Source organism: Tupaia chinensis, unplaced genomic scaffold, assembly GCF_000334495.1.
Source record: "Tupaia chinensis unplaced genomic scaffold, TupChi_1.0 Scaffold000316_1, whole genome shotgun sequence".
NCBI classification, from domain to species: domain Eukaryota; kingdom Metazoa; phylum Chordata; class Mammalia; order Scandentia; family Tupaiidae; genus Tupaia; species Tupaia belangeri.
Window position 1 is genome coordinate 4203649 of NW_006159809.1, and position 12955 is coordinate 4216603.

General features: G+C 53.2%; 1 protein-coding gene across 1 annotated transcript in view; it reads right to left on the reverse strand.

The window, feature by feature from the left end:
- The window catches only part of TET3 (tet methylcytosine dioxygenase 3), a gene marked incomplete in the record, with an annotated part of 133071 nt that overhangs the window by 116881 nt on the left and 3235 nt on the right, over window positions 1-12955 (reverse strand).

Sequence of the window (12955 nt, forward strand, 5' to 3'; positions counted from 1 at the left end):
GAGGCACGGCAGAGGAGGCGGCGGCGGCGGCGGCCAGCTGCCGGCTGCGCTCCCTCCCCGCCCCGCGAGGCTGGTGTGCGAGGGGGCGGCGCGCTAGCCAGCCAATCCCTCGGCCGGCCCTGCCCCCGCCCGGTGGACCTGCCCAGCCAGGGGGCGGAGGCCGCCCCCGAGGGTGCTGCCGAGCAGCTCTGGCTGCTTCCCAGGCCCGCTGTCGGTCCCGGCAGGCTAAGGGATCCCGGGGACAGGTTGGGGATCCCTGCCTCCTCCTTCGAGCCCCTGAGCCCTAATACCCAGAAGGTGTCCTCTGCACCTCCAGGGTCAAAGATGGCAGACTGCGCCTCAGTAGGGCAGACGCTGCTGGGATTCCCGCTCCCGCTCTGCCGCTCCCGCTCCCTAACCCCAGACTCATCCTGGCAGTAGCAAGGACAGTGCCGAGCTCTGGGATAAGAGCATGAAGTGAAGAGTCCCTTCATCCCTAGAAGGAACAGAAAAAGCCTAGGAAGCACGAACCTTTATCTCATTTTTCAGATGAAGAAACAGCAAGACAGTGAAGTAGCTCGACCAAGGTGACAGCCAGAACACAGCAGAGCCGGGACTCCAAGCCTGGCTGGCTGGCCCTAAAGACCCTTAGGCAGTTCTGCTCCGTCCCTTCAGAGCCCACCCTGTCTGTGGTTCAAGTCAGCCCTACCCACTCCTCACTCTGGATCACTCTCCGTTGGTGCCTGGATGTTCTCCACCCCAGACAGCCTCCCACCACAGCCCCACAACTGTTCTCTCTTGCAGAGTCCCTTGCAGAGTCCGTGGGAGTATCCCAAGCCTCCAAGTCCCACTTTCTCCTGCACCTCGGGGCTCCTCACCTCCAGGAAAGGCAGGAGAAGAGAAGTGGCCCAGACTGCAGGAGTCCCGGCTTTCTAGTTTGAGCATGTGAGGGCCGCAATATTCCTAAGAGACTGAAGGAAAGGCAGGGTGAAGGAAAGTGATGGAAAAGGGGGGGGGGGCCTGCAATTTACTCCTGGATTGAACTGGACATCCCTGGACAAATCTTCTCTGTCGCATTCCCTGCCTCTAACAGCTCCCACAAAGGTGTCTTCCATGTACCCACACACCCCAGCTCCACCACCACCTGGCTGGTCAGCACTTACCTCTCTCAGCCTCTTTTTGCTCATGGGTAAAGTTTAGAACCCCAAATAGCAGCTCCTTCACACGGCTGAGATGATGCCCGTGAGGAGGCGCAGCACCGAGCCTGCCACCGCTATCAGTCTCAATTCTGCAAGAGCTCACGGGTATTACTTCTCGTTCTCACAGAGGAATAGGCTGAGGCCAGAGAGGAGAAGTGACTCACAGGACTAGCTAGGCTGCGTGAGCACCCCGAGCCAGTGATGTGCTCTACTACCCACTCCCCCACGACGCCTAGCTGCTGTGCCCTCCCAGGGCCTCAAGAGGGTACCCAGGACAGGATGTGTTGCCCAAGGAGAGGCAGCAAAGCTGGCCTTGGTGAGGAGAGCCCAGAAGGCACCAGGGCCCACATCCGCCTCCCCTGAGGACGAGGCAGCCCCACTGCGCTCCTCCCAGGGCAATTAGGAGGCGGGCGACAAGGCAGGGCAAGGAACAGTGTCCTAAGCCATGGCTCGAGGTGGAACACTGGGCATTTGCACCCTTGACCCGGCTAGGTGGAAAATGGCCTTTGAACTGGTCCCCAAAACCTGGCTCCAGCCGCCTACCCCACACACAGTCTGCTGCCGGACAAGAGAGACCAACACTGCTCGGAGGGTGACGGCGCGCACAGCTGCTGCTGCGCCTGCCACAGTCTATCAAGCCCCTGCTCTGTACCAGGCCCTGTGCCAACCGCAGTTGTAGGAGCTCCCATTTGACTAAGTCCACACACAACCTTCCTCTTGCAGGCAGAGATGACTGAGAGATGTTAACGTACCTGCAAACACAGCTGGTGTGTGGTGGACTTGACAAATCTAGGCCCTTATTCCAGTTCTGTAACCTCTCCCTCTCTGCCAACCCCAGGGAGATGCAAGGAGGCTTGGGGTCACTGGATCTCAAGCACTGCCTTTAAAGTACGGATCCGAGCACAGTTCCTCGCCTCAGACTTCCTGAGGCTGCTCCCTCGGCCCGGATTCCCCTCCCCTCCCCACTTGGCAAGCTGATGTGGTGCACAGCTTACGCCAAGCTGAACGCTGCCTCCCCTCTGCCAGTTTCTCAGATGGCCAAGCCCCTGAACTCCCCCGCTCCTCCTGGGTCCTCGCAGAGCAGCATGGGGGCCTCCCCCAGGCACCAGTCACAACAAAGTGAAGCTATTTATTTACGTGGAGGTCCTCCCCACGTGGGTGGAGGGCCGTCTTCCCCATTTCACTAGGCTCTGCTCAGAGCTGGAATGTGCTGAGCTGAGTTTCTACACAAGGAGGTGGACAGGCAGGGGGCTGGGCACGGAGGCAGGGAGGCTGGTCTCCTGGGCAGCTTTCTTGCTAAGGTCCTCAAGGATCCGAGGGACTCCTGCTGTCCTTGGGAGGGCAGGACCTGCTGTACCTGAACTGCAGCCCAGACCCAGCCTTATTCAGCCAGCAGGCATCTTCCTCGCCAACCTGCAGGAGCCACAGAGCCAACATCACTCCAACTCCCTGCTCAAGGCCATCTCCCCCCAACTCAGCCCGAACCAACCACAGGTCCTCACCCTACCTGCAGCAGGCTTTGGCCACTCCAGAGGGTCCCACAGTCCCCATGGCAGTTTACCTGCTCTCATCGCCATTTACTCTGGCCTCCTTTCCTTCTCCTAAGGCACCTGGACTTAAAGGAAATCAAGGAGGTGCAAGTCAGGACCATGATGCCTCCAGCAGGGACACGCTCCACTCCCACCTGACCCTTCTCCCATCTCTGTCTGCCTCTCTATGTTTGGGGCTTCACAGTGGCCAACCTGAGGGACCTGGGACTCCTCTGCATGGCGGCTGGGGGTCCTTCCCCACTTTCCATCATGGCCCCCTAGTCCCCACTGCACTCTCAGCAGGAGAAATGGGACTACAGCCCTGCACACTTGTAGGACACACAAAACACCCCAACAGGGTCTGAATGAGGAATACAGATGCCCACAGGCCAGATCCCACAGATACGTAAAGACCAGGAAGTATGGACCCAGACACATATCTGAAGATTGCAAGATCCACCAACCAAGCACCAGCCCCATGTTAGGCCCCACATCTGTGGCGTGATATATTGTATCTTAATTAACCCTCAAAATAAACCATCGAGACAGGAATTATTCACGCCCATTTTCCAGGTGAAGAAACTGGGATACAGAGTGGCTCGGCACCTTGCCCGAGGTCACATAGCTAGAAAATGACACAGCAGGGCTCTCTCCACTGCCTCTCCCACAGCAGTACAGTCAGGGCTGCTCCGGGCAGCAGTCTGATTTTCATTCCCACCTACCTCTTCTAAAGCCAGCAGCGGGTAGAGGAAGACAGACTTCTCCTCTGCCCTTGCCATGGCTGTCCTGAACGAGGTCACTCTCCACAGGGCTCCAATTCACAGCTTAGTTCGAGCTCCGCTTCCTCCAGGAAGCCTTCTCCAGTTACCCCAGTTACCCTCTGCCAGCCCGCAGCACTTCTAATGTTCCTCACTTGACACTCGGTATCCTATTTGTGTCTCTGTATGAGTGTCCTGCCTCCCAAGCGGAACGGCTGGGGTCCTGCCTCCCCGAAGGCCCTGCGGGGTTTAGCCCCACGTTCCACACACTGAAGGCACTTGGAAGTGACTGTGGGGGAAGTCTGCGACCTCCTTCCCTTTCCATCACACAAAGGATCCTGCCAAAGAAACCCAACACCCCCTCCACCTTCAGAGCCTATGTTTGAAGTCCCCGGTGTCCACGCATCAATTTCCACCCAAGTAATTGCAGCCCATCACACACACATCATCCCCTATATTTGAAACTCTTTGCGGTTGTCATGGGAACTGCCTTTGCCTTCATTCACTGATCAGGCTTCACAATTAGCTTTGGCAGCGGAAGTCTGTGTCAACGGCAATCGCAGGGAGGAGAAAGCCAAGGAGGAGGAGCAGCAACAGAAGAAAAGATGCTCCTCCTTGGAGATGCGGCGGAACCAGACGGAACCAGGGCACCCGCGATGTCCGAGGGAACCCGCTCACAGCCAGCCAACAGCGCCAGCCTCGTGCGCCCACACCAACACACGGAACGCACGGCCCGGCTGACAGGAACAGCTGACGCTCAGCCTGTACCTCCACGCCCCTGTGACGCCGGTGAGACGGTCTTACACTCTTACATCCTGTGAACTTCATCACGGTCTCCTCGCCACAGATTCGATAGCGCTGGATGTTCCAGATCCCAAGAGAAGAATAAGGACGCTCACGATGTTGCTGGGAAGGTGGGACACAGGAGCTGAGCAGCCTAGAAACCCAGGGCAGCAGCAGCACGGGGACTTCCAGGAGCCATGAACGCAGTGCCTAACCTTCCACCTCGGGGAGCCGTGGACACCCTCAGGTGGCACCCAGTCATGAGCACTGAGGTAGCACCTCCACACATGGTAGTTCAGGGAGACCACCCTCTGCCTTCACTGTCAGCACCCTAAAACTCAAGACACATTCCTTCCTTTCCTTCCTCCCTCAGTGGGCCCAAAGTGAGGAGGCCGATCTCCGCCCTCAAAGCTAGCCCTCCCTCACAGTCCGCCAGAATGCACGGGAGAAGTTGTTTCCATGCCCGCCTCCCGCCCCTGACTGGGAGCTACTGAAGAACAGAGTTGATGTGTCTCCCTCTTTACCTGCCGCTCAGGCTCAGCGCAGAGCTCTGCACATGGCAAACAGACGAAGGCTGCCGAATGGCAGGAAAAGCAACTCGCACGTCTATGGGTCAAAGCAGATGGGTCCTGGATCCCAGGAAACGCTCCAGGAAGGCATGTGTTCTCCCTGCCTTCCCAGCCCCGGCTCTTCTCTGCCCACTATCCCCCACCTCTCCCCTCCCCCAGTACACCCCACTCCATCCTGTAATAGGAACACAGTACAGATAGGACCCAGTCCTCACGGTCCAGTCTGCCTCCCTCTCTCTTCCAGAGCCCAAGCTCATCGATCATTCCTGGCATCACTGAGGGAACGAGGGCACCCAGAGCTCACCCTCACAGGGCAGATCAATCAATGAGAAATAAGAGAAAAATATAAGACAGGAGAGAGCACCCAATGTCCTCCCACAGAATGGCCTCAGAGGTGGAACAGACTCTAGACCAGTACATTGGTACTTGTTTTTTTTTGTTTGTTTGTTGTTTTTTTTTATTTTATTTTGTTTTTGGAAGAGAGGTTTTTGGTATAGGGCGTGTGTGCTCACCGGAAAGACAGAGAGATAGAAAACAAGAAATCACCTCCCAGGGAGATGGCCACACTGCAATCCCTTCTCCTCCATTCTCCTCTCAGGATCTAGGGCATGCACATGCACGCGCCCAGCATGAGTTTAAGCCACAAGGTCTGGTACTCGAACTGCCATTAACTATGTGGGAGTCCAGCAACATAATCGTTACGCCATCCGCTGGTCCCCTTCGTCACTTATTTTTGACCCAGCATCTCCACACTCCCTTCCTATGGTTTTCCCCGAAGTTGTCAGGACAGGCAGGGAGCTGTAGGGGCACCTGCAGTCTGGCCAGTGCCCCAAATAACTCCTTACCCCATGCAATTCCCCTTCCACTCTGAGAATCTGTTGGGTTGTGGGGAAAGTGCGTTTTGCCATAGAAATACAGAGAAATGCACCATGACTTTCCTGACAACCTGACAGAACTGCTGCCATAACAGCCATGCATTACTTGGTCCACTAACTCCCTGGCTGGGTGTGAGAGATGAACTTGTACAAGTCAGAGCCAGCAGTGCCAAAGAAAGGCCTTCTGAGAGCGCCCAGCCCAGCGCTGCGCTACCTGAAGCAAGCAAGCAACCCCCAGATCCATGGTCCCCACGAGGCCAGCCAGCCCACACGGGGCTCCTCTTGCCCCTCACCTTAGTAATTAAACAACAACAGGTTGTCGGATTTCTCACACAGATGACAGGAGACAAGACCACCAAGAGAGGTGCCCGCCCCAGGTGTGGCGGCCGCCTCAGCTCTGCACAGATGCACTGATGCAGGGTCCCATAGTAACCCTAAAGGACTCTCCCAGAAGCATCCAGCAGGGCTCAAAGGGCAGATGAAAGCCCCTTTTCCCATTCCAACCTCTTCTCTATTTCTGAGCATCCCACCCTCATTCTACCAGAGAGGTGTCAAGAAATGTTGAGGAACGGAGCGGGGCATCGGTGACAACTACTGAGATGCTGGATGTGCCCTCCCACACTGCCCTCTCCAGAATGAGACAGCTCAGGACAGAGGGAACGGCCCTGAGCAGGGCCCATAAAGAAGTAATCTGGGGCTACAAGTCAACATGAACAAGGCTACGGATCAGGAGTGTGGGCAAAGGGGAGTCATTTCACCCAGGAGGAGGCTGCAGACCTTGGGCTGGGAGCCACCCCCTACTCCTGTGGTTAGTCTGCCCATAGCAAACAAGTAACATGTAGTTCATGTCTTGAGGAGAAGCAGTGAGCTTTGCCACACGGTTGAACCCAGGCAAGTTCCCCACCAGAGACCTCATCATAGACCCTTGGGGTGCAGTCTGGATCCTAAACCTAAATAAATAAATAAATAAATAAATACTCCCTCTGCAAACAATCAACTGTTGGCAGCTCTTTCCCCAATGTAAAGAGAGGCCTTGGTGAGAGTTAAGACACCAGGCAGGTGTGAGGATAGAAATGTTCTCCATCTGCAGTACCCAGTACACAAGTCACCAGCCACATGTGGCTGAGTACTTGTCAGGTGGCCAGGGTGACTGAGTTATTGAGTTTAATTTCATTTTAATTCATTTAAATAGCTACCTGTGGCTAATGGCCACCATTCTGGACAGCTCACATAGAGCAGGCTTTTTAAATCTGGAGAGATCATGAATATGCTTAAGAATAATGCTAAAAATGGGACCAGCAGTTGGACTCCCATGTAGTTGAGCGCAGTTCAAGTCCCAGACCCGGTGGCTTACACTAACGCCAGGTGCATATGCGTGCGTGCCCAAGATCCTGAGAGGAGAATGGAGAAGAAGGTATTGTGGCGTGGCCATCCCCCCGGTGGGCAATTTCTCGCTTTCTGTCTCTCTCTGTCTTTCTGGCGAGTGCACGTGCCCTATAGCAAAATCCTCTCAAAAAAAAAAAGAAAGAATATACTAAAAATCATGGATCCTCTCCCCTGAGAAAACCCACCCTGTACACTGACATACATTTGGCTGAAATTTTCAGGAAGTTCATAAACTTTATGCCAACCCACATCTGAGGTTAAGTCTAGGTGTAGGATTACATTTAGAACTTGACCAAAAAAATGTTACAGCCCAAGACAGACATTTCTTCTACAACGCGGCCGTCTAAGAAATATTAAAGTGCACCTGCCATTACACTTTACACAGTCCCAGCGAGCAACTGCAAGTGTGGAAACTCCCACCTGAGAGGCTGTCCTCACAGTATCCCTGCCAGTCCGTGTTCAGCCTCTACCCAGACACGTGCAAACCCAGGGAGGACAGCAGCTCTCAGGGATGGCTCTTTAGTGTCGGAATAGTTGGGAATGTTAGATAATTATTTTTTCAAGCATGGGTTCAGTCGGCCAGCTTATTACTTTCACCCACTAATAAAAGCTCTGCATACTCCTCCACATGAAGGAACTGACTCCCGCTCCCACACAGACTGCCCTAACTGCGTTCCTCTGTCTCTGCAAGCTGAATGGCCCTGTTTCCCTCAATCATCCTGCATGTGACCACTCTGACAGAGCTCAACATTCCTTTCAGAACTCCAGCTCTCGCTACTTGCTAGGAAGCTAGGGTTCTTTATCTGCACATTTATTTATTTATTTTTTAAGTACAGGATGTCGCATTTACCCTGATTAAATCTCCTTGATTCTGGCTGGGACTCACTGCTCCAGACTGCCCCCGTCATTTGAGCCCCTCATTCTATTATTCAACTTAACAGCTGCATCATCATCACCACCCACCCACCCGCCGATATGACACACCTGCTACCTATGCATCCCTGCTGCTTCACAGGCCTCCAGACCCTTCTACAGACACACACCCCTCCGCGCAACCACACTGCCTACTACCATCTCCTGGAGTTCAAATGTCCTGAGTCAGCAAACGCCTCCTGAAAGCCTTTTTCTGACTGCTCTCAGCACGTGTGCACACCTTCTTAAAGGGTTTATCGATAACGTGGTAGACTAGAAGGAAACAAACTCCAGAACAATCAAACACAGAGTGAATCTCACCATGTTCTTGTCTCCCTGCTTACAGGGTAAAGAAATGGGTTGGGTCATCCTCCTTACCCTGGCTGGCAACTGGAATTCTCTGGTCATCAGGACTTATTTCAGTCCCCTTCTCCATGCCCTAGTCTCTTCTAGTTGCAGAAGGGCTGCAGACCAGCTCCTCAGAGTCTTGTGGACACACAAATTAAAACGCAGTTTCTGATTCAGCATGTCTGAGGAAGGCCGGAGAGTCTAACGAGCTCCTAGGCGACGCCAGTGTTGTCGGCTCACTGATTATCGAGGTGGGAGTGCGGTAAGAACCCTCAGGTTCTTAGAGTTAAGTGAGCAATTTCTTTTTTTCTTTTCCTTTTTGGAGAGGTTTTCGCTATAGGGCGCATGCACTCACCAGACAGAGAGAGACAGAGAGACAGAAAGCGAGAAATCACACCCTAGGGGAGATGGCCATGCCGCAATCCCTTCTCCTCCATTCTCCTCTCAGGATCTTGGGCACGCACGCACACGTGCCCAGCGTGAGTTTAAGCCACTGGGTCTGGGACTCGAACCGCGGTTGACTACGTGGGAGTCCAGCAACATAGCCATTACGCTAACTGCTGGTCCCAAGTGAGCAATTTCTAAGGCTCAAGTGAGCACCTTGCAGAAGAGTGCAGGTAACCACATAGTCGCATCCGTATCAGAGCTAGAGAGTCCCAGGCTACTACACAGTACACACATCTGGGGGCCCCTGGGCTAATTACATCAGAACGGGAAGTAGAGGAGGGGGTAGTTTCCCAGGTGATCCCAATGTGGAACACCTGATCTACGTGGTTGACAGAAAGACTGAACAGAGAAGTTATAGTGCCCTCCCTTCAGGGTGACTTTAAGTCAAAAACTGGACCTCCAGTCTAAGAAACCGGCAGAGATCCAAATCCGTTAGTTTCACCAGTCCACCTCATAAAGCCCCACAGAGACCCCTAAAAGTTACCACTTGTTTTTCCAAAGTTTCATAACCACCTTTTAAACAATCTGCTCTGGAACTGATAAAATTTGACATAAATCTCACATGTTTATAATTTCCAAAATCTCTGTGAAAAATCGGACTTTTTGCCCACCTCTGGTCTTCTGGCCCTCTCTTGCTCGTAATTCCATAAAGACCGTGGTTCCATGAGCGCATCTGAAGGCGTTCGGTAGGGAGGAATGACTCAGACTGGGTCATTCGCAGTGGCCAGGCTCTCCTGGCCCTGGTTGGTACCTTCTAACCAACAGCGACCCAGTCACTGCTCTCTCTGTCTCCACTATGCTCTCTGACATTTTAAGCCTACCTCTTCCTTCTCATTCTTGCTGGGAATATAGAAAAGAATTACCATCACGACCATTTTCTACCAGCCTCAGCACATTCTGGCCACTGAACTTCCTGACGCTCCTCTCAAGGACTCAGACCATTCTAAACTGCCTTCGGTGCCACGCCATCCAGCATGGCCTTTTACAGTGAACAGCCTGTGCAGCCACAGCTGGTTCAGTCCTTCCCCAGTCCCACCCTTCCTCCTGGGGCCACCATTCACAACTGTTCTGCTAGTATCTCCTTTTTATAAAGCAATTCTACCCTTCCAGCTAACTTCCCTTTCAGTCTGTGGCTGTAAGGTTAACTGCTGCTTGCATTTGAAAAACAACCCTCTAAAGTCAAAGGGAAATACTCTCCTTGCCCAGCCTACTCTCAGGCATCACTGGCCCTAAACTGCTATTACTGAGAACTAGGGCCAGCCAGAAAGCATCCCTCCTCACAGCCTCTAACTTTATTTTTTGGAGAGGTTTTTGCTATAGGGCACATGCGCTCGCCAGAAAGACAGAGACAGACAGACAGAAAGCGAGAAATCACCCCCCAGAGGGGATGGCCACACCGCAATCCCTTCTCCTCCATTCTCCTCTCGGGATCTTGGGCATGCACGCACACGTGCCCTGGTGCGAGTTTAAGCCACCGGGTCTGGGACTCAAACTACGGTAGACTAGGAGTCCAGCGACATAGCCATTAGGCTAACTGCTGGTCCCACAGCCTTTAACTTTTGAGAGAGAACTACCAGCAGTCTGAGCAAGAGCTCATTGGGTGTTCTGCTACTGTTGAAAGATCCCTGGTCCCAAGGTATCTTGTCTCCAACGGGCCTAGAGACCTACTTCAGCCAGTTCCCTGAGTTGAGGGCTAGAAAGTGTTCTTATACCATCTCTCTCTCTACTTCTCCCATTTTTACCCATATAATGTTCTCAGTCATGCTTCCAACCTACACACATATTTTTCTTTGCATTTTTTTCCCACTATAAAGGGTTTTTTTCTTATCATCCGAGTTAGGTTCCTACTTCCCTCACAGATGTGGCCCAAGGTTATAGGGCTTCCTTGCTCCCGGGTGTCCTGCCTCCTCCTCAGACAGAGAGCTGGCAAATTCCTCCCATCTTCTGCCTGGACACATGGTTCTGCCTTATGGTTCTTCTATGAGTAAGCCAGGGGATGTCCCGAGATGAACAATGAATTTGTACTATTGGGTTGTCAGAAAAGTCATGACGCACAGAAAAACTACGTCATGACTTTTCCGATGACCCAACAGATCTTTTCAACTTAAAGAGTGATGCACAATGGTTTATGCATAAACATCCTTTTCTATCAATAGGGGTCCCAAGAGTGTTTGATAACAGTGCACTAATCACGACTATGTGCTGGGCATCCTGCATCTTTTATATCATTTAATCCTCACAACAGTCCTGCGAAGAAGGGGTCTCCCCATCTTACAACTGAGAAAACCGATGCTCAGAGATTAAATATGAGGCCCAAGGCAGTAAGCAGCACAGAGCTTACTTCAGGCCTGGGCCCTGCGGTGGCTCCACGCCTACCAAATCCTACATTCTAAATCATCACTCAGGTAAAGAGAAGGTGACGTTGAACAGCCTCTGACATCAGTCAAGCACCTGAAGCCTCCCCGGAACTAGGAAAGAAGGCCTTGGTAGAAGAATGAACCCTTCAGGGTCTGTCCCAGGGAAGCTGTCTCTAGTCTTAAGATGCTAAACTTCTTGTCTGAATAAAGGGATTCCCCAGCATCCTCTGCCTCCAAAGCCCCCTGGGAAAAAGAAGAGTAGAAAAAGAAGACAGAAAACCCAAGGTAATCTTCTCCCCTTACAAGATGACACAAAACAGCTGTCAACCCCAAAGACAGCAGGGAGAGAGAGGAGGATGGAGATGAAGAAGGGTGCTCAAAGGAGCAGCGCCACTCTAACAGGGAAGACGGGATGTCAGAGACAGAGTCGGAGCCCTCGAGGGCTCCTGGGGTGCTTTGGGTCCTGCTTCACCGAAGAGTTAAGGCCAAAAGGACACCACCCCCCCGCCCGAGGACATGTTCACTCTGCCACACAGCTGCTCAGATTTAATGGCGGGGTCCCAGCTGTACCCCGGGTGCTCAACGCTGGGCTGTTCCTCAAGTGTCTCAGCTCTGCAACGACGCCAGGGCAAAGCCATTACAGGCAGCATCACCTGAACAGCCGTTCCCAGGATTTCAGCCTTCACAGAACACTTTAGAAAACTGCGGAGTCAGACGCTAATCACCATTTTGTATTTTACCAAGTAGAGTACTCTAATTCTACTTTCTATCATCACCTGCACTTCACCAAAGAAAGCACATTTCAAACATCAAGAAGTAGAAAGGACCTATCCTTAGAACAAAGTACTGCTCTTTAAGTCAGAAAAAGTTCAGGAAAAAAACTCATTCCATTATCCTTTGTCCTCATTTCTCCTGGGAGAATGTCATCGTGGGGCAGCACGGGTCCACAGACGGGCATATGGACCCTGTGTCCTGGGACATGGACCATCCAGCCCTATTCTATCTGACCCTGGGGGCTTAGCAGGCCATGGCAAGGTCCACAGGGATGCAGACTTCCCTCCACATGGTTGTCTCAAAGCCTCAACCAAATTAGATCCACAGCATTTAACCACGACCCCCTGGCAGCCTGGGCCGGCAGCTTACACCCAGCCACTCACTTCCGGCCCCCTTCACTCAGGTATGGCCTGTGGTTACCCAAAGCAACCCTTAAGCATGGTCCACAAGGCCACTTGCACCAAGAACCTCTAGCCCAGAGAGCTCACCCCTCAGGTTTGCTGATGGGAAGAACGGAGTGAGACGAGAGGGGTGGAGAAGGGAAGGAACACTGGAAGGGACGAAGTAAAGGAATCAGGCTGTACGAAGTAGGCTGGGCAGACCTTCCTCACACTGAAGTACTAGATCTCATGGCCAGAAGCAGCTTCCCAACCCCACCCCCTTTGCAGGGATGACCTGTAGGGCTCTGAGCCAGAAGGACATGAACTCTCCCCAACACCAGCAACGTACGGGGCTAGACGCCGTCTCCCAGGCCAGGGTGGGAGCTGCAGATGTGATCCAGATGTCTGTTTTAACTACAGACAGGGAAAACAGGGTGCCGAGTCTGCGGTTCCTAGGTCATAATGTACAGAGTCCACAGGGAAAGGACAAGAGGGTGAAAGGGGGGCCGAGACATCCAAGTAACCCTCTTTCCTGCCCCCAAAACTTGGATCTTCCTCCCCAGCCACAGGACCACGGCCCCATGAGCCCGCGCACAGCTCTGCACTCAGCGGTCAGGGAAATCCTGAGCACGCGCGGCCAGCCAGTGGCAGGCCCACGG